This window comes from Ambystoma mexicanum, chromosome 2q (genome assembly GCF_040938575.1).
Source record: "Ambystoma mexicanum isolate Mex_15411 chromosome 2q, UKY_AmexF1_1, whole genome shotgun sequence".
Lineage (NCBI taxonomy): Eukaryota > Metazoa > Chordata > Amphibia > Caudata > Ambystomatidae > Ambystoma > Ambystoma mexicanum.
This window is the reverse complement of record NC_090924.1, coordinates 1,414,628,623-1,414,650,212: the sequence shown is the minus strand read 5'-3', so window position 1 is coordinate 1,414,650,212 and position 21,590 is coordinate 1,414,628,623. Positions and strand designations below refer to the sequence as shown.

Sequence of the window (21,590 nt, the reverse complement as noted above, 5' to 3'; positions counted from 1 at the left end):
TGATTTGGAAGCTGAATCTAGAATTATTAAATCTATGTGATGACTGCGCCGCCCATAATGTCGACCATTAAATTGCAGACTCCCATTATGGCGCAGTGCAGTGATCACCTAGATCACTGTGCACTGCATCCCCATAACCTCCCCCTATCCACTTACCTTTGCGGTGGCACACCATGAAGTGGGCTGCCGTGTCTCCTCCGGCCTCGCAGCGTAAATTCTCACCCACTAACGTGGGTCTAAACTGGCTTTGCAGGGTCCTTTTTTCTTTCTTTAACCTTTCTTTTTTCTTTTATTGTCCCCAGTTAACATCTAATGGAAGCGGGGGACACCTCTGCAACCCCTGTTCCCCACTACATCGACAAAAGGGAGCGGGTACAACCCCGCAACCCCTCATCCCATTAGTCGGTGTAGTGGGGGGGTCAACATTTTATTACCACGCAAAGGCGCATTAATGAAGAAGTTGCAATTTGCGAGGCAACATTTTTGTATCATTCCGAAATATTTCTAGCATGCTCTTGACTTAAGTAGCAACAGCTCCTTTCAATCGACCAAGTCACAAAGGAATCCATGCGTGTGCCCCAACCTTATATGGAGGTATTAATCCCCACTGTCTATAGCACAAGAGGTTTCCAGAGAGGGTTCCATTTGAAAAAGCTCTTTGCCCGAACCCTCTAACGAAGTGACCGGGTGGCAGTCAAAGATTGTCAAATTCTCATCTCAACCTTCTGATGTCAGAGCACTGATCCTGATGGAATCTCATGCACCAACATGCCTAACGCACTACGAAGATGCAAGATGCCATCAATGCCAAGAAGTGGAAAGGCCAGCCTGACTCGAGCATGGATTGCTTTATAGAAGCAGACCTTTCTCACAGAGGGAGTATGTTCCCTTCCTTGAGGAAAATATTTATGTGCCCCTTGCCTCAGAGGGCGCCCCAAATATTGAACTGTCTAGGCAACAATCAGGAGCTTGCTGTGGTTTATGTAAGAGTGTGGCACATGAAGTTGCTTGAAAATCTTGCAGCGTTTCCTGTGTTGGGTGTCCTGACCCACGTTTGAGCTATCATGCTGCAACATTTGGTGCTGTGGGCTTAGAAAATCCAAGATGGCCAAAAAGCCCACATGTGCGCCAGAATCCAGGAGAACCACGCAGTTTGTGCGCACACCAAAATGGTTACCTAACTTGCCACCCATCAGTGTAAAGAAAGATCTTTGTTAACAAAATCCACTGTTACTGATGTCAAAAAGTTGCTGAAATCGTGGCTCATCGGACCACTTTAAAGATTCAACCCTTCTGTGGGGTTCCACATAACCATTTTACTGTAAGGAGCCCCATCAAAACAATGTTAAGCAAGGATTATTTACTACCATGTAAGAACCATTCCTGTTTGGAATGCATTAATCCAAGAAAGATCCCAAAAATGGATGCAGTACCAACAAAATCCCCAAGGCGGCGCTAGAAGAACTGAGTGCAGTTGCTGACAAAGGAATTTGACTCAGCTGACTTCAAAGGCTGCATTTAATCAAAAATTAGCCACCTGCTGTTCCCAGAGGCCAGAAGCCTGGGAAACCCTCTCACCTCAAGAGATTCACACCACAGCCCAGGATATCACATGGTCATAATAACCAAATGCAAAGTGACCCCCTGGTCTGCTGACCTCAGCCTCCTGGAGACCACACAATAGGCTCTTGCACTTGAATAGAATATGTTGATTTTGACTGTTTCCTGTCAACAAAGGCCTGCCTGCCAGCAGAGGCATGGTTTCTGACCCACCCAAGTCTTGGAGGCGGACTCCAACACTCTGAGAACTGAATTGAAAGCAAAATATATATTTTACAAAAATACTGATAACTCTTTGTAATCAAATGACAGGAATGTATAACTTTGAGAGCCTTAATTTAAAAAATGTACCTTTGATTCAAGCCCAAACTCCAATTTGTGTGATGTTCTGGGGCAAAACCCCGCTATTTATTGACACCACATACTCTGTGTTTAAGCTAGAGATATGGGAATTTACTGGAGTAGGTATGGACAGCCTGTGTATATGTGTATAACTTTTAATGAAGAACCAAGGTTGCATAACCCACTAAAATCGAAAATAAGTACCCATTTTTGAATGCAAGCCCCCAGGAAGAGCAGAGTTTGAACAGAGTATACCTCATGTGATATGTGCATGTAATTTTAAACAACTGTGTATCTCTGCAATATGTATTTGAATCAAATATAGATTTGTGGGCAAACTGACCAGGGGAGGATCCTCTGACCCATAAAACCTACAGCATCACTCTGACTCACATTTCCTTCCCCCAATCAAAGCAGTGCGGAAAGCTTGACCAATGGGCAATTGAGAGAGGGGCTGGTTAGTGATGCTGCACACACACCCACTTTCAAAAGACATAAAAAGCGCCACTAGAAGCTAGAGAGCACATTCAAATCCATTTGCTGCAACGCGCTCTGCCGTCAGAGATACCAGATCCAACACTTAGACTTTAAAACTCCAAAGAACTTGATTCAGAACTCAAAGCAAGGGCCTAAACCCACAAACTGAGAACTCTTCTCAGCAGGCTGCACAATCCAGCAAACCTAACAGCGGTAGCAGCATCCAGGAGCCGTGCAGATCAGCGCTGTGTCCAGAGAAAGCTGTGCAGAAAGATCCAGGAGCTGTGCACAGACGCTGTACCCAGAGATCCAGGAGCCGGGCCAGGAGCAGTGTCAGACCAGACCAGCAGAGCAGAGACCAGACGCCGTGCGCAGACACCGTCCTGGGCGAAACCAGAACCGAAGCCATCTTGACCCGATCCGTGAGACCTAGACCTTCCAAATACATTGTGAGTACAGCTAGGACGGTGTGAAACCAAATCTCTTAGTTTCCAGTGATATAATTCAATCTATTTAATCTAAGTAGAACTGCCTCCTAACTGTCACTTGTCAATTCTGCAGCCGCATAGCGGTCACCTGTCATTTTTAAAAGCTGTCACTCCTTATACTTTTGCCGTAATCGTGATTCACGCATTCACAAATGTTGCCGCGATTTGGTTAAAAATCCAGCCACGTGTGAAAACAGCAGCTTCCTTCCTTTCCTTTGCCAAAAATTTCGTTTGCCTCTTAATCACCATCCCTGAATCATTGCTAAAGTGAGCCTGCACTCATCCCTAGTATCTCTCATTCACCCTTTGCCTCCTAAAGGGAATTAAAAGCATTTTCAGCATATTTCTCACTGCATTGTCACCATATTCAAAGCATTTTGCCTGTGTTTCAAAACTCCTATCTGTTGTATAAGCTGCTGGGGGGGAATTGAACTGAATTCTATTTGATTGCATTCCTAAGAACTGTGTGCTCTCATCTTCATCTCCTTACATTGCATAAAGAGGGGGGTGAATTGTCCAAGAAAGTGATTACATTGTCTTTTGCTGAAATCCTATCAAGTTATTTTCTGTACTGCATTTTCATTCCACATTGCATCTATTTGAAACCATAAAAGTATTGTTTCTATCTTATCCATCCTATACCCACTCATCATTGATTATAAAGAAGTGTGCTAGTGCCAGACTATCCATTATTGATTACTGCTCAGATTAAGTGTGATATTCAATTATTAATTCATTATAAAAGTGTGATATCTATATATATAGTGTTTAAATTCTCAAATAAACCTTTTAAACTTGCAAAACAGAACTACTTCTTGGCTCAGTGGGGTCAGGGGGATTCCAAGAGAGGGGTGTTATATAGGGGTAGTCATCCAGAACTCATGAACTGGACATAAAGATATATCAATAAGGGTTTCCATTCAGTATCCCACACTAGGCATTGACTTAGCTGTAGTGTTGAATTGAATCCTCTTACAAAATTGGGGGCTCGTCCGGGATGTCTGGGTTAGATCTATCAATTGTGCAGCTTAATACAGTGTGCTAACTGACGGGATACATACATCCGGTCGGATCACCACGCTGTTTTACGCTGTAAAGCACTCTTCAAAGAGACACTCTAAGGAAAAGGTCTGTTTTGCAAAAATAAAATACTAATTTCTGTAAGTCAGGACAGAGATCAAACTCTAGAATGACGACCTTGAGTAGACATGAAAATAGCGAGGGAGCACCTCTTACATAAGCTATTTGTGAGAGGTGAATGGACTCACCAGGACCAAACGGTCTGGTTGCAGGCCATCGCGCAACAGGTCACTGAAACAGGGTCAGACATATGGAGAGATCAGGGTCCATTACATGTGGCCCTGAGTGAACTATATATGGCTCCTAAAGCCAAACATGAACACAATAAGATTGCCAGGATAGCGGCATAGCTGTACCTATATATGGGAGACATGCAGGATAAATGTACTGAAAGCCAAGATCTGGCAAATAGGCGACAGATGGTGTTAGAGAAGGTCCAATCTGACCTGGTCTCTTCTGAGCAGAGGCTGCAGAGGAGCCAGGAGTCAGAAAATGATAGTAGGCAGTATATCATTATAATAAAAGAGGACATGGATATACTGCAACAGGAAAAGACAGACCAGGATACCAGAATTCTGCCTTTGCAGAAGGAACGCCAAGACAGTTTGGACTCCCTACTGCAGAGCCAGAAAAAGCTGGAGCAACAGATCAATTTCAACAGGGCATGCACAGAGCAGGTAGCCACCCTGCAAATCCAACTAGACCGAGAGAAAGAGGAGAGCAATAAACTGATCCTGAAAGACATGGATACCCAGGCAGAGTTTGATCAGGAGCGCCAGAAAGCTGGTGCCTTCCAAAGGCAAAGGGACGACCTGGCGTCACAAATTGAAGCTCTTGGTCAGGAAAGGGACACCTTAGGCCAGGAAGTCTGCCACTTAAGAAGGAAGATGGAAGAAAATCACCTGGCCCACCAGGGACTGGGTGACCTCCAAAAAGAACACCAGGACTTGCTAGAGCACACCAGGAGGGTGGAGGAGACCCTGGCAAGACAGGAGCAGGCCAATAGGGACACAGCTCAGGAGGTAACCCTCCTGCAGCAAAGTCTGGCCCAGTGCTCCAGGACCAATCAGGAAATGCAGAGAGAGAATGAGGCTCTCTGCCAGCGCGACGATAGGCTCCAACAACAGGTAGCGATGCAGGAGAGACTGATAATTTGGCATTTATATAGTGCTACGAACCCTCAGGTATCTGAGCGCTGCTGATTATTACCCCCGGTGTGTGGTGCTCATTTATCGACCTCGGAAGGATGAAACGCTGAGTTTGGCGCTGCCTGGATTCGAACCTGCGTTAGCAGGCTCTGCACTGATGTCAAAGCGAGCGCTCTACTCGCTGTGCCACTTGACCGGCTATAAGAGTCTAGTAAGGCCTTAACTGAGGAACTGAAGGCGCAGGCTCTTGCATTGCAACAGGGAGCAGGGGCGGATAGAGACCAGGTTCGCTGGGAAAGGGAAACTCCTGAGCATAACCTCAGGAGCCCTAGTACCAGAGGCTTTTATCTCTCTCAGTCCCTGGACTCTGCCACCCCCATGTCCCCTGGCGCACATGAGCACCGGGCCACAGGGATGGCAGATTACTATCCAGCCAAAAGCATGGGGCTCATAGGCCAGTACCACCCAGGTATGGAGAGGCGGGCATCTGGGTATGGGCACCCAAGCACAGTGCAATTTAGTGGGGAACCCCAGGAGAGTAGGCCCATTAAGGGCATCCTGAAAACCTCTGCCCAGTTAGGTCAGTGGGGGGGGTACCCATCAAATCCTGGCAGCGAGGAGGGATCTGAAGACTCCTCTGAGCGGTACAGGACACAGGAGACCAGGTCCCCACATTCTGCCAGCCACTCCCAGGCTCGCAGAATCCGGGAAAACCTGGAAGATCAGACAGGAACCTCTGGGAGCAGTGCCTCTGAGTCAGAGGATGAATGGACCAGGGTTACCCGAACCAAAAAGGCCAATAAGGCAAAAAGGGCCTTGCTTAAGGACCCATTGAAACAGATTAGGGGATCAGGAGTGTCATCACGCCTTATCATAAGAACGCCAAGTATTCTGTTTGGGAACACTTGGAGCTCTATGAGCAAATGATGGAGATCTTTCATTTGAAGGACAGCCAAAGCTGTATTCAGTATGTAAAGTGGACATTCTCCCCAGAGTACTCCAGTTTCTTTGCGGGCCTGGAGGACCAAAATCATTCAAGGTGGTCCACCTATAGGGCGGCCATCTTGAAACAGTTTTCTGTGCACAGAAATCCCCAAGAGGCTCGCGAGGCAACCTACAATTTGCAATGTGGGGAGGATCAGGCCCCACAAGAATTTGTGCAAGAACTGAAACGTGCCTTTGCGCAGACCACCAGAAGGGTGCGCACAGACAGCAGAGAATTTGTCAATCCATTTTTCCATGCCTTGCCCAAATACATAATGACCCAGCTCATGAGAGATTTTCATGAGGAAAGATCTTTAGACTGGGTCATTGAACAGGCTACCCGGATCTACGAGGTGCAGAAGCCTATCGAAAATAAAAATAACGCGCCGAAAAACCCCAAAACCAACAGCACCCCTGCTGCTGCCAAGGTGGCAGAGGTAAAGGTTGCCCCCGTTTTAGATTTGGAGATGGGGGGGCCTAAAAACCTGCCTGCACCAGATAATTCACAGCCCAGAAGGCCCTCGGGCCAGTCACAGACAGGGAGTCGAGGAGGTAGTCCCACAAATGGGGTCCCCCGCTCCCCTGACTATGTAAGTCCCCGCTACAAGGGAAACCGACCAATCCTGGGTTATGTGTGGACTCCTCCAGCCCAAGGGAGGGGATCCAGCCAAGCACCTGACCCGGGGAACTTCCCTCCTAACTTCCCCCAGGAGGGCAGAAATTCTCCAAATCCTGGGCAGAACTTTTTCCCCAGGTATCCACCCAATTTCCAGCCCCAAAATCATCCATCCTTCTTTCCCCAATTCCCTGAGCCCAGACAACCTAATCCGGGAGAGGGGAGGCCAAGGGTGGAGGGGTGCCAAAATCTTCCCAACCAGGGGTACTACCAGAGAAGGGATAGCTACCCTTCCCGGGATCAGCCCAGGGGAGAAAATAGAGCCCCGTATCAGCCCGAGCGGGTTTCCCAGTTAGAGCGCCAGGTCCAAAATATGGCACGGGATCTGGGTCACATACTGAGGGCTCAACAGAACCCTCAGATGAGCATGCCACCGCAGAATGCCCCAAACTCTGGACCTGGTGCTCCAGAACAATGACGGGGGCAGCACCCCGATAACACACCGGTTCCCAGGGAGGAGGCACAAGGGGAAGGGGGGTGTAAAGCCTTGGAGGAAGCTTCCTTCCCAACTTGTAAACAGCCTCTGGAAAACCAGGAACCGGAAACAAAATCTCCTGCCCCTGAAAGCCTGCCTCCCAAGGAGCAGAGGGGGGGTAGGAGAAACAAAGGACCCAAACAGACCCTTGTGGAGGAGGTACAGGTCTTCCAATTTGAGGGAGAGGGATCCTCAGAAGATCCTGTGAAAAGGATCTTCTCCTTCAGAGATGGGGGAACTCCTCCCAAGGAAAAATGGGTCCCAAGGGATGTCAATTCAGACTGGGGAGATATGGAGACTGAGCTACCGCCGCCTATCATCTCATCCCAGAACCCACAATACCGAAATCCCCTGGTTCAAACCCATCCTGGTGACTGCCTCCAAGAAGAGGGGGGGGGCGGCCCAGAACCGGAACCAGGGGAACCCACAATGGCTCTGATCTCCAGTTGCCAACTTTTTCTTTCAGATTCCCAAGGCTCTCCACAGAATTCTGCCCAAATCTCTTCGCTAGCAATGTCCAAAACCAGAAAGTTAGTCCAGCAGTTGTCCAAAAATGTGCATTATCTATGCCCCCTTGAGGAGAAGGAGGGAAGATACTATGCCCCAGTACAAGTACAGGGGCAGGGTACAATTTTGGCACTGGTGGACACTGGATCCCAAGCTACCCTTCTGTCCAAAAGGGCCTTTGAGGAACTAAATGCAGGAAGGGGGGAGAATTACTGAATTCCTCTCACCTCTCTTCCTGGACAACTGCAGATCTTTGACGGGAAGGAAATTCCCGTTGAGGGGACTGCAGACTTGGACATTAAAATTGGGCGACACAAGGTGAAACACCCGGTCATAGTAGTGACTCCAGAGGGCGCCCCTTGTTTACTAGGGAATGACCTCCTGAAAAGGTTGTCATCCCTAATAGATTGTGCAAACAAGGTCCTCTGCACCCAGACTAGCTGACCAATAAAATTAAAACAGAGTGTCAACCATGTTAGTTTAAACGGCACCTGCCACATGGTTGAACAAAAATCTGACCAAGTAGAATTTCACTTCCGGAACAACCAAACTCCAGACGTGACAGTAATAGCAGTAGGACAACAGACTGATGATGGGGGTCCTCTCTATTTCTGAAAATCAACCTTTCTTCCAGTTTAAGATGGTATCCCACACTGGAAGGAAACACCCTGAAATTCTTTACTAATCCACAATCAGAAACTCCCACTCCTATAGTCCAGAAAGATGTGAAATCAGCTCAGAGCCTGGCTGATATTCAGCAAATTAGAGAGCAGTTGTTCATCCCTGTCCAGTTAAATTATGGGAAGGACTCTGTTCTCGCTCGAGTGTGTGTGAACAACGGTAAGAGCTTCATCAGCGAAGCCATGTTCCACCAACTCCCAAAAGCTCCAGCCATTCCCACATTCAAACTGATAGACACATGGGAAATGGACCTGGAAGCACCTAATTCCAAACATCTCCTGCCAAACAGGTGTATGCTCAAAATCTCCATTGGCAACAAGAGCATAGTCCATAATTGTTGGGTCGTGCGAGACGTCACTGCCGCCTTTTACTTAGGCAGTGACATTCTCAATCGCTTTGCCATTAGTTTGGACCTAATAAACTTCAAAGCTTGGTCCCGATTAGCGGATAATCCCATGGGCTTTGATGATCCAGAAAAAGCATTTAGGTCAGCTCAATTGCTACCTTATGCAGTTGAAATTCAGATCAAAGAGGAAGTCACCATCCCAGAAAGGACCCGACAATTCTCCCTGGAAGTGAGTTAAAAGAGGACAAAAATTGCAAAACCCTGATGCATATATCCATCAAAACGCTTCTCTCCAACAGGAAGGGTTGGGGGTAAACCCAACTCCATTAGTCAACATAGAACATGACACCATTCTAATAGAGATGGACAACAGCGACTTAAAGAGTATTACTCTAGCCGCAGGCACCATTATTGGAATGGCGGTTGATGACCGACATTTTTCCATTGATTTAGGAAATGAACTGTTAGGACCAATCCCCAAGGACTGTTTTGACAGTGACAGTGATGACAACACAACACCAGACAGGATTTTCACCCGGCATGGGGGTGAACTTCCTGGTGTACACTTCTTGCCCTTATGGTAAGGAAGATGTGACTTGTGACTTCAGGAGGGATGAGGTGATTTTCCAGGTCCATGAGGGTTGCCTTTCCCACCTGAGGCCTCCAGTCCAAATCAGCACTCTGACCAGGGACTTCTCCACCCAGCTGGAGGAGGCCGCTGAGATAGCCAAACCAGAAGTCTTTCCAGGCTTCAGGCAGATGGTGGAAGAGAGAGTCAACCTAGCTGATGCCTGTGTGACTCTGGAACAAAAGCAAAAGTTGAAACAAGTTTTCTTGGATTTCCAAGATCTCTTTGCGGTAGACTCATATGACTGTGGTCGCACCGACATCCACACCACAACAATCCCCACGGACCCTGGCATGACTCCAGTGTTTGTGAAGCAATATCGTTTGCCTCTCGCATCCATGGAGTCCCTTACTGAAATAATTAAGAACCTTGAGTCCCGGGGAATAATTCGTCCAATACACAGCACCTTCAATAACCCGGCGCTGGGAATATTGAAGCCGAACGGCCAGTGGAGACTCTGCGCCGACCTCAGGGAGCTCAACAAACGGGTCCAGACTTCCCGATGGCCTCTGCCCTACATTGACCAAGGGCTGGCCCAGATCCAGGGGTCACAGGTATTCACTGCAATAGACCTGACCAATGGATACTGGACTGTGCCTGTCAGTAGGGAGGACCAATACAAGCTGGCTTTTACCTTTGGGGGCCAGCAGTACACATGGACCCGGACTCCCTTCGGATACCTCAACTCCGGCAATGAATTCAACATTTTCCTACACAAGGCCATGCCCGACCTGGGTGCAAGGGGTAACCTGGCTTATGTAGATGATGTCCTCTGTGGAGGAACACATAGCGGAGATCCGTTATGTTCTGACCCAGTTGAGGGCCGCCGGAGCAAAACTTTCCTTTCAGAAAGCACAGTGGTGTAGAACCCGTGTTAATTTCTTGGGGCATGAGATTACTCCTCAGGGTCTCTGTCCCCAGGAAAAGAAAGTGGAAGCACTTCAGAAACTGAAAGACCCCACAACTCTGCGGGAACTAAGGAACCTCCTTGGACTGACTAATTACAGCAGAAAGTTCATTGAGGGCTACGCAGAGATCACCAGACCCCTGATTCATCTCCTGAAGGGGGGGGGGGGGTCAAGTGGGAATGGGGTCCAGAACAAGCCGAGGCAGTAAGACAACTCAAAAAAAGCCTCTCACAAGCGCCCTGCCTAGCTTACTCTGTCAGAAACAAGGAGTTCTTACTGGAGACAGGGTTCTCTAATACGTGCTTGATGGCAGTATTATACCAAAAGCATGACAAGGTCAATAAAGTAATCTCCTATGCGAGCAAAACTTTATCCTCTGTGGAGGAAAAATTCAACGATTGTGAGAAGGCACTCCTGGCAACGGTGTGGGCATTGAAGAATTACCGCCCGTTTATCCAGGGGGAACACATCATCGTGGAGACTCCACACCAGCCTCTGCAATATCTCCAAAGTGACAGAATCCGGGCCGGAAATGTGAGTAATTCCCGAATTACTTCCTGGATTCTGTCAATGCAAGGCTTTCCTGTGGAGGTCAGATATGGCCAAAACAAGAAGAGTCCCCTCGCGCAAGGTCTGGCTGACTTGCATGATTGTGCCGGAGAAAGCTGTCTCGAGGACGAAAGTCTAAACATCAAGGACAACATGGAGGCATACCTTAATTCCCCACACAAAGTCTTTGAAGAAGACAAGTGTGAGGGAATGCCCACTGTATGTGGATGGATGCTCTTACCATGTTGACAACGACGGGGAGAAAGAACTGGTGGCGGACGTAGGGAATGCATAGGTGAATGAGTTCCCAGAACCCTCCGCTGGATACAAAATTGGTCCCCGAAGTAGTCAGGTGGCAGAATTGATGGCTGTGCATCAGGCCATCCTCACTGCTGTCCAACATCAACTCCACGAACTGGTCATAATTACAGATTCAGATTATGTACGGAACAGGTTCGTGGAGCACCTGGTCAACTGGAAAACCAGAGGCATGTTATGCGCTAATAACAAACCCTTGATACATGGGAAGTTAATCCAAAACATTGATGATCTGGTCACATCGAATGGGATGACCATCTACTGGAAAAAGATCAAGGGCCATTCCAAAATAGAGGGACCAGACAAAACTGGAAATTACTTAGCTGATCAGCTGGCCAAAACCGGGGCCATCCAAGGGGATCTAATAGAAATAGAGTCCCTGTTGGGGGAAATCAAGGTCACCGCTATCACTAGGTCCCAGACAAGTGCTCATAATGATCTTTCAACTGCACAATGGAGTAAGGAGACCCCTGATGCTGATTTAATTACAGCTCAGAAGGGGGATCCAATCAAGTTTTACCAACACCTTGAGGACCCTGAGACCTTTCCCCTGACGGATACCGATTACATTGGGAAAGAGGACCTAAGAGTGTTGATGAAATGTCCAAAAATGTTCCGAATCCAAGACGGTTTGTTGGTACGGAAATCCCAAGCTGGCCATGATCAGTGGGTGGTTCCTACCTCATTCCGAAGCCTGATAAGTCACGCCCTTGATGCGGCCACCGCCGGTCATACGGGGTTTCACACAACACTTGAGATCTTAAGAGAGGTTGCCTACTGGCCACACATGGGCCAGGACCTCAACCAATATTTGAAGGGTTGTCTTGTGTGTGCACAATTTCAGCCAACATCCCTCACACACCGGGCGCCTCTCCAAAAGAAGGGAATGACACTCCCATGGTCAGATTTACAAATTGACTTTGTAGGCCCCGTGATTCGCTCCGCTAGGGGGAATAAGTACATGTTGACTGTGACATGCTTGTTTACCAAGTGGGTGGAATGTCTCCCAGCCCCAAACTGCAAGGCAGAAACGGCAGCTGCCTTGATGATTAACCACATCTTTTCCCGTTTTGGTCTACCTCAAAGGATTGAATCAGACAGAGGTAGCCACTTCACCAGTGAAGTTATGACAAAGATGTGGGAGATACTGGGGGTCAAGAGAAAGCTACACATTGCTTACAGGTCAGCTTCTTCTGGAGCAGTGGAACGCTACAACCGGACAATTGTGAGCATCTTAAAAAAGTTTGTGGCAGATTCTGGGCCAAGTTGGGATATCCGATTACCTCTGGTCCTAATGGCCATCAGATCTACCCCTTCATCTGCAACCAAAATGTCACCATTTGAGTTGATGACTGGACGCAAGATGGTGCTTCCCCAGCATTTGCTCTACAGAACCCAAGAGCAAACATTGATAAATGCCTCCACAACTCATGAGTATGTGGAGAATTTAAGGAAACACCTTCAACATGCTTTTGCCTATGCTCAGCGGAATCTAGAAAGATCAGCTGATAGCATGAAGACCCACTATGACCTGAAAACTTCCCGGAAGGAATATCAGGTGGGGGACCGGGTCTATTTATACAACTTCCAAAGAAACCAGGCAAGACAGCGCACATTTTTGCCTACATGGAAGGGACCCTTTGAGATTATAGACAAGATCTCCCCTGTGGCCTACAAGATCCGCATCCCCAAAGGCGGTTTGGCAGAGGGGGAAGACAAGTGGGTCCACATAAACCAGTTGAAGTGTTGCCATCCCAGGCACACTTTACAGCAACTGGAGGAGTCCTCTGTAATCCCAGAGGGTACCGCTCCAGAGTAATTCAATTCCAACCCTAAAATATCCTACATATAGCCTATCAAATTCTGTGTTTCTCAAGTTTATGTGTTCCTGTTGCTTAATTAAAAAAAATGTGCATGTTCATATCTGTTGAGTTCTAAAATATATATATGCCACCCCACTATATCAATGGTGGGGGAGAAATGTCCATGAATAGGTATTGCCGCTCTTCCTTTGTCGTCCTAGGGGAAAGAAAACCTGGAGACTGGCCAAGGAGGACGATCCGGAGACCGGGAGCAGAGACCCGAGGGGCCCGGGGTACCGCACAATCCTCCCATCAGGACCAGCAAGGAGAACTGATTGATCGACTGGAGGGAGGAAAAGATGCTGAACTGTGCCATTGCAGAATTGGAAGAAGATTATGCGGACATACCAAACGTGGGTCAAAACCTCCTTTGCACCCGACTCCCCATCAACTCAGATTTAAAGTGCAGTCGGGTGGGGGGGCCTTGTTGGGTGTCCTGACACACGTTTGAGCTATCATGCTGCACCATTTGGTGCTGTGGGCTGAGAAAATCCAAGAAGGCCAAAAAGCCGACATGTGCGCCAGAATCCAGGAGAACCACGCAGTTTGTGCGCACACCAAAATGGTTACCTAACTTGCCACCCACCAGTGTAAAGAAAGATCTTTGTTAACAAAATCCACTGTTACTGATGTCAAAAAGTTGCTGAAATCGTGGCTCACCGGACCACTTTAAAGATTCAACCCTTTTGTGGGGTTCCACATAACCATTTTACTGTAAGGAGCCCCATCAAAACAATGTTAAGCAAGGATTATTTACTACCATGTAAGAACCATTCCTGTTTGGAATGCATTAATCCAAGAAAGATCCCAAAAATGGATGCAGTACCAACAAAATCCCCAAGGCGGCGCTAGCGGTCTAAACTCTGACAGGAGAACTGAGTGCAGTTGCTGACAAAGGAATTTGACTCAGCTGACTTCAAAGGCTGTATTTAATCAAAAATTAGCCACCTGCTGTTCCCAGAGGCCAGAAGCATGGGAAACCCTCTCACCTCAAGAGATTCACACCACAGCCCAGGATATCACATGGTCATAATAACCAAATGCAAAGTGACCCCCTGGTCTGCTGACCTCAGCCTCCTGGAGACCACACAATAGGCTCTTGCACTTGAATAGAATATGTTGATTTTGACTGTTTCCTGTCAGCAAAGGCCTGCCTGCCAGCAGAGGCATGGTTTCTGACCCACCCAAGTCTTGGAGGCGGACTCCAACACTCTGAGAACTGAATTGAAAGGAAAATATATATTTTACAAAAATACTGATAACTCTTTGTAATCAAATGACAGGAATGTATAACTTTGAGAGCCTTAATTTAAAAAATGTACCTTCGATTTAAGCCCAAACTCCAATTTGTGTGATGTTCTGGGGCAAAACCCCGCTATTTATTGACACCACATACTCTGTGTTTAAGCTAGAGATATGGGAATTTACTGGAATAGGTATGGACAGCCTCTGTATATGTGTATAACTTTTAATGAAGAACCAAGGTTGCATAACCCACTAAAATCGAAAATAAGTACCCATTTTTGAATGCAAGCCCTCAGGAAGAGCAGAGTTTGAACAGAGTATACCTCATGTGATATGTGATGGGTGCATGTAATTTTAAACAACTGTGTATCTGTGCAATATGTATTTGAATCAAATATAGATTTTTGGGCAAACTGACCAGGGGAGGATCCTCTGACCCATAAAACCTACAGCATCACTCTGACTCACATTTCCTTCCCCCAATCAAAGCAGTGCGGAAAGCTTGACCAATGGGCAATTGAGAGAGGGGCTGGCTAGTGATGCTGCACACACACCCATATTCAAAAGACATAAAAAGAGCCACTGGAAGCTAGAGAGCACATTCAAATCCATTTGCTGCAACGCGCTCTGCCGGACCACAGAACATCCAGAAGATACCAGATCCAACACTTAGACTTTAAAACTCCAAAGAACTTGATTCAGAACTCAAAGCAAGGGCCTAAACCCACAAACTAAGAACTCTTCTCAGCGGGCCGCAGCATCCAGCAAACCTAACAGCGGTAGCAGCATCCAGGAGCTGTGCAGATCAGCGCTGTGTCCAGAGAGGGCTGTGCAGAAAGATCCAGGAGCTGTGCACAGACGCTGTACCCAGAGATCCAGGAGCCGGGCCAGGAGCAGTGTCAGACCAGACCAGCAGAGCAGAGACCAGACGCTGTGCGCAGAGACCGTCCGGGGCGAAACCAGAACCGAAGCCATCTTGACCCGATCCGTGAGACCTAGACCTTCCAAATAAATTGTGAGTACAGCTAGGACGGTGTGCAACCAAATCTCTTAGTTTCCAGTGATCTAATTCAATCTATTTAATCTAAGTAGAACTGCCTCCTAACTGTCACTTGTCAATTCTAAAAGCTGGCACCTGTCAATTTGAGTTACTTTAAATTAAAAAAACAAGCTTTACAAAATCGTTCATATCTTTGGAACCGTTTGGGCTTTCCTCTGAAAGCTTAGAATCTTAGCTTTTCAACGAACCTAGAACCGACTTGCTACTCCTTATACTTTTGCCGTAATTGTGATTCACGCATTCGTGAATTTTGCCGCGATTCGCGATTTGGTTAAAAATTCAGCCACGTGTGAAAACAGCAGCTTCCTTGCTTTCCTTTGCCAAAAATTTAATTTGCCTCTTAATCACCATCCCTGAAACATTGCTAAAGTGAGCCTGCACTCATCCCTAGTATCTCTCACTCACCCTGAACCTCCTAAAGGGAATTAAAAGCATTTTCAGCATATTTCTCACTGCATTGTCACCATATTCAAAGCATTTTGCCTGTGTTTCAAAACTCCTATCTGTTGTATAAGCTGCAGGGGGGAATTGAACTGAATTCTATTTGATTGCATTCCTAAGAACTGTGTGCTCTCATCTTCATCTCCTTACATTGCATAAAGGGGGGGGGGGTGAATTGTCCAAGAAAGTGATTACATTGTCTTTTGCTGAAATCCTATCAAGTTGTTTTCTGTACTGCATTTTCATTCCACATTATATCTATTTGAAACCATAAAAGTATTGTTGCTATCTTATCCATCCTATACCCACTCATCATGGATTATAAAGAAGTGTGCTAGTGTCAGACTATCCATTATTGATTACTGCTCAGATTAAGTGTGATATTCAATTATTAATTCATTATAAAAGTGTGATATATATATATATTGTTTAAATTCTTAAATAAACCTTTTAAACTTGCAAAACAGAACTACTTCTTGGCTCAGTGGGGTCAGGGGGATTCCAAGAGAGGGGTGTTATATAGGGGTAGTCATCCAGAACTCATGAACTGGACATAAAGATATATCAATAAGGGTTTCCATTCAGTATCCCAGACTAGGCATTGACTTAGCTGTAGTGTTGAATTGAATCCTCTTACACCTGGCAGGAACGTGGATTAAGCAGCAACGTATTGGGATATAGGTGGATGAAAACCATGCTCTTCCTGACATGGGCCGCCCCCACATGTCATCAACATTATACTCTTTCGAAATGGAAACATGATATCCAAGTGTCCACTTGGAGTAAAGGCATTGAACTCCTTTGGCCATCTTCAATGGATGGAGAGAGGAAAAACGCACCAGAAGGTAAATCTTGGGACTGACTTTGATTGTAATTTCTTCCTTGGACAAAACCAGGAAAGGAGGGTCCACGCAAAGGGCTTAAAGCTCACCCATTAAGCAATGGTTGTGAGCAAAATGTTTTAATGGCAAGGATCCTCAATGGGCAAGAGTGCAGGGGATCAGATGGAACCGTTATCAAGTACACAGCTGGATATGCACGATGGAACAAAAAATGCCTTAGGAGGAAAGAGATAATCCGACCTTTCAAAAGCCGACCCTCAGTCGGGCAAATCAGACAAATAGCCCTTGGATGTGCCAGTGTTAGGGGCACTTTTTCTCCAACCAGGGGTTGTGATCACAGAAAACACAACGCAAGTGATGTTATCACAGATTTTTATTTAAAATTTCAAGCAGATGGGTAGGCAGTACAAGGGAGAAGACACAACAATGTCCATGCCAAGATACTAGTTGAAAAGGCTGGAATTCCAAAGGCCATCCCTATTATAATAATAAAGTTATACTGACAGGCTTTGCGCAAGATAATGTTTTGGGTGTCACTGCAGTCTTCACTTTCCATTAGATCAGATCCATTGATTGCATATGCATTATTGCCCAATTTTTCACAGTGTTTTTTTATGTGTCTTTTTATGTGGGGCATGCCTCCCATGCCATTCAACCCTCCTAGTACACCACAAATTATTTATATTGCTCCCTAACCCGGCCCACCCCCAAAACAAAAGCCACAACAAATGCAGCAAAATTGCAGTTCACAAATTGCTATGAAACCGCCATGATTTGATCGGCATGTACCCTTCCCAAAGGTGGGGTCTTTATCCAGGCATTAGTCTTTGTTGCAATCCTGATGCTTAGTGTTGTTTGGTCAATGTCTTAGTCTTGGAAGGATGAGGTAAATGGCATCAACAAAGCTACCTGGAGAACACCTTCAGGTTACCCCTTTTGCTCTGCGGGTGCTTGATCAACCGCACTGATAAGTATTCCCCCGTACATGGGAATTTTCAGGTAAGATCTGTTGCCGTCTACACAGGGTTGAAGCTCTATCAAGACTTGTTTATTTTAGTGGCCTCGCTACCCCACTACGTTTCTCATCTTACTGTAGCAATCTGAGGGGTTGTTTATCTACCAGTCCCTGAGCAAAAGGCCACAGACTTCTCTATTAATACTCTCAAACCCTAGTGTCTCTCAAGCTTAGGCTCCTCTTCTGACTCTTACTGGACATCTTGAATGCAGCACGCTTTCCCCTCCTCTTAACTAAACTCTCTTGTCACCACTCTTAGGCAAGCCATTCCATCTCCCACACAGTTAGTAGGATTGAGTCTTTTATGTTTTAGTTCATTAGGTGATTGAGAAAGTGTGGTTCCTGATTTGTGGGTCTGCTTCACTATTGGCTATGTGCCACGTGATTGCTCCTTCCACCTCCTCCCGATTATTATCACCAGCAATAACGATTCCTTGTGGTGCAAAAGGGTCAATGAACAGGCGGCCCTCTCGCACTACCATCAAATAACAGAACTGCTGCATAGCAGAATGATACAATATACTTTCTGAAGGAACTGGAACATTCCATCTGGTTGCGCACCAGAGTGTGGGACTGCAGGAAGCAAGGAAAATTGACCGGGTGATCCGTGTCCTTTGTTGGTGCTGCAAAAAAGGCATCAAAACCGCAGAGTGAACTAAGAAGTTGCTGAAAGTCATGCTGCAGGTCCTCCCTCGAGATTGCTGCTGAGAGATCCCAATCGATTGTCCTGTCTTCAGTCACCAGACCAAGGTATGCAGAGGTCGGGTCCAGTGCTGCAAGATCGCAGAGCCTCCAGCACAAACTTTTTTTTCTAACCTAAGGTACTGTAGGGGGAGAAATGTATTGCTTACCTGATTCCAAGAAGTCACTCCAGAGCGCTGGAGTGCATGTAGAGATGTCCATGGCAACCCCTGCTTACCTGACTCAAGCTGCTGCTTGTGCCCCCTTCTAGAGTTTGTTTAAAGGTCTCTTGTTAGTTGTTAACTTGCTGCTTCATTAACTCTAGACACTAAGAAATCCACAGGAACACTTCGCAATTCCCTGATTGTCAAGACTTTAAGCCCTCTCCGAACTGCCTTTAGCTAGGGTTGCGTTTTTGGACTTAAAATACTTACTAGGCAAAGAACCTGTCTAAAGAGCCTTGAACTAAGCTCATGCTACACTAACAAAGCATTTTCCTCCCTTTAAGTGACTTTATTATATGCGTTTGCAGAGTAAATGTCTTGCTGTATAACCCGTTGAAAAGCGCATGAGTGCGCAATAACCGATAATACAATAACATTGTCTTTTTCCTTTCCAACATTGCTACAAATGTAACCGCGAACAAACACAAAAGTGAAAGTGCCCTTTGAAGTGAATTATCAAGTATTCTTCAGTGCTCGAACATAAACTTCTAAAGTGATTCTGGTGTAAAAATAATAACTACATACTTTCTTCTTTATATGTAAAGCTGAATGTATGTATGTGTATGTTTGTCCATCTATACAAATCCATACCGTTGAACCCACGTCTACTTAATTTTGCATGGATTCCTCTTTTGTCGAGGGCAAGATTGTAGTCTATGTTTGGATGCAAATAATTCACTCCGTAGACACCCTGATTCACTAAAGGAGGTACTAAAAGGAGGCAACATCTGGAAATGTGTTTGAAACTACATTTTCAATGTGTTGGTTATTCCTTTGAAATGTATTACTATTGTATACAGTTCGAAATTGTTTATTAAAGTATTGTTAAAGGGAATGTATTGGTTTTTTTATCACGATGTTCCAAATATGGGGAATGGCAAGGTTACAATTTACTTAAGTTCATTTACTAGAAGAGAGCACAATCAATCCATCTTTCTTGGACATTTTCTCAAATTTGCGGAGGCCATTGAGTGACTGAAACATGCAGCATAAAAAACAACCATCACTTGTAAAAGCTCCATCTGATGCAAAGCGAAAATCAACATCAAGAGATTCTAAAATACAACAAACAGCAGCACGACTTACCAACCAGAGGACAAGAGCAACTTTCTCCAGGGCAGTGCTTTAGAAAGTTGACGTTACAACTAAACTGTGTCACATCCTTTGCATTCTTGGGGCAGATTGCCAAGAACAGAAGCACTGTAGTCTGCTCTGGGCACTTGGACAAGGGGCAGGGCAAGGTTTAGTTACTTATCTCCGACCTTTACTGCGGTGGGATGAGAGGGTCTAGAGATCACAAGTCCCTCATGAGACTACTTTGCTGCAAAAATTTCACAATTAGAGACGCTCTCCTGACCTTCCTCACACTCCCTCCTCCTACATTTTACACTTTGCCTACTCTACCATTATCCTCTGCCTCCATCTCCCACTTGAGTCACACTAATACTGGCAGAGTCCTTTCTCTACTGGTGAAGGCTAACCACTATTGTGTCTCCTCAGACCCTCTTGCTTCTCAGCTAGTCAAACCTATTACCCCTTTATTGGCCTCTCACCTCACTCTTCAACATGTCCGTAGACTCCACTTGCATTCCCTCTGTTTTCAAAACAGTCATCCCTCTCCTAAAAAAGCAAGGGCCTGACCTGAACCTACCGGCTAGCTTTCGCCCTGCATTTCTCCTTATGCACTACTCTGAAATGCTTGAAAGGTTTGTGTTAAACCGTTTTACCAATTTTAGACATTCACAAACTTCGAGACCCCCTAAAAGCAGGTTTCCGCTCCCATCACACTACGGAAACTGCTAAGCACTTCAACCTACCCTCTATCAAAATTCTTCTTGACCCGTCTGCTGCCTTTGACACAGTAGATCACTCTGATCTCCTTATTCTCTCTTTCTTACTGGTATTTACGATCAAGCCCTTGCCTGGTTTGAATCCTACCTTTCACCTCAACAATTATTCTGACTGTTGGTGCTCCACAAGGCTGGGTCTTGGGTGATCTCCTCTTTATACTCTACACCTCTGGTCTTGGGGGACTATCTCCTCCTTTAAGTTCTCGTACCAACTTTTCATAGACGACACTCAAATCATCTTCTCTTTTCCTGAACTCTCCTCTGTTCTCTCTATCAAAATGTCCAACGGTCTCTCTGCCATCAAATATTGTCTGGCTTCAAACACTCTCTGATGTTACAGGTGCTCTTCTTCCCTGTCAAAAGCCATCTCATCTCTCCCACTGCCTATCCAGTTCCCACCTGGCACTCTCCTCTTCAGCTAGAAACCTCTCATGTATGATCCTTCTCTACTTTCATCTCCAAAAAAAAAGGTCGCCTCAACCTCCTAAATATTATGGAAAAATCAGGCACCTCCTTCCTTTCAACACTACCAAGAAACTCTTAACTTCTCTAAACTGGACTACTGTGCCAGCATCCTCTTTGGTCTCCTCAACTATGTTTTCTGTCCTCTTGATTAACAAGGTCATTAACTTTGCTACCAGCACTCTTTGAACTCTCTGACTTCACACTTACTTCTTCATACAGTCACCAGGCTGGACGGTTGTGTGTGATTTTTGCACTTTTTGAAGGGCGCACTCACAAAAGAGATTTATTTTGGTCGATTTTGTGAGGCCCTCAAAAAGCAGAAATAGAACATGCCTGGGGGGGTGGTTCGCGGGCTTTACAACCCCAACCTCCCAAGCAAGCCGTTCCCCGGTCCGCCCGCACCCACTGCCCCTCCTGCACCGATGGGTTTTCTTTACCTTCGGGGGTTTCACCACCCAAGCCCCCCTTCGGTCCCCCACACTACCTCCTTTTGCCCCAAGCATTCCCAATCAATCCCCCACAATGGAACTCCCTAGACTCCTTCTGGCAGTCGCCGTGCACATCACAGGGGCTGACTGTTCAATTTAGAAAGACTGCTTGGAGCGGCCACCGAGCAGTCTTTCTAAATCAATAATTTATTAAATCAATTTGAAATAATCAATTTATTCACTGCAAAACAGGGCCAGATTTACATTTCTTCTCCTGGTTCACATATCCATCCAGGGTAAGGGACCACTG

At 46.1% G+C, this 21,590-nt stretch overlaps 1 protein-coding gene across 3 annotated transcripts in view; it reads right to left on the bottom strand.

Annotated features, from left to right (window-relative positions):
* Nucleotides 1–21,590, bottom strand: part of HACL1 (2-hydroxyacyl-CoA lyase 1) — a 370,092-nt gene that overhangs the window by 183,887 nt on the left and 164,615 nt on the right. The gene's annotated exons all lie outside the window — the stretch shown is intronic.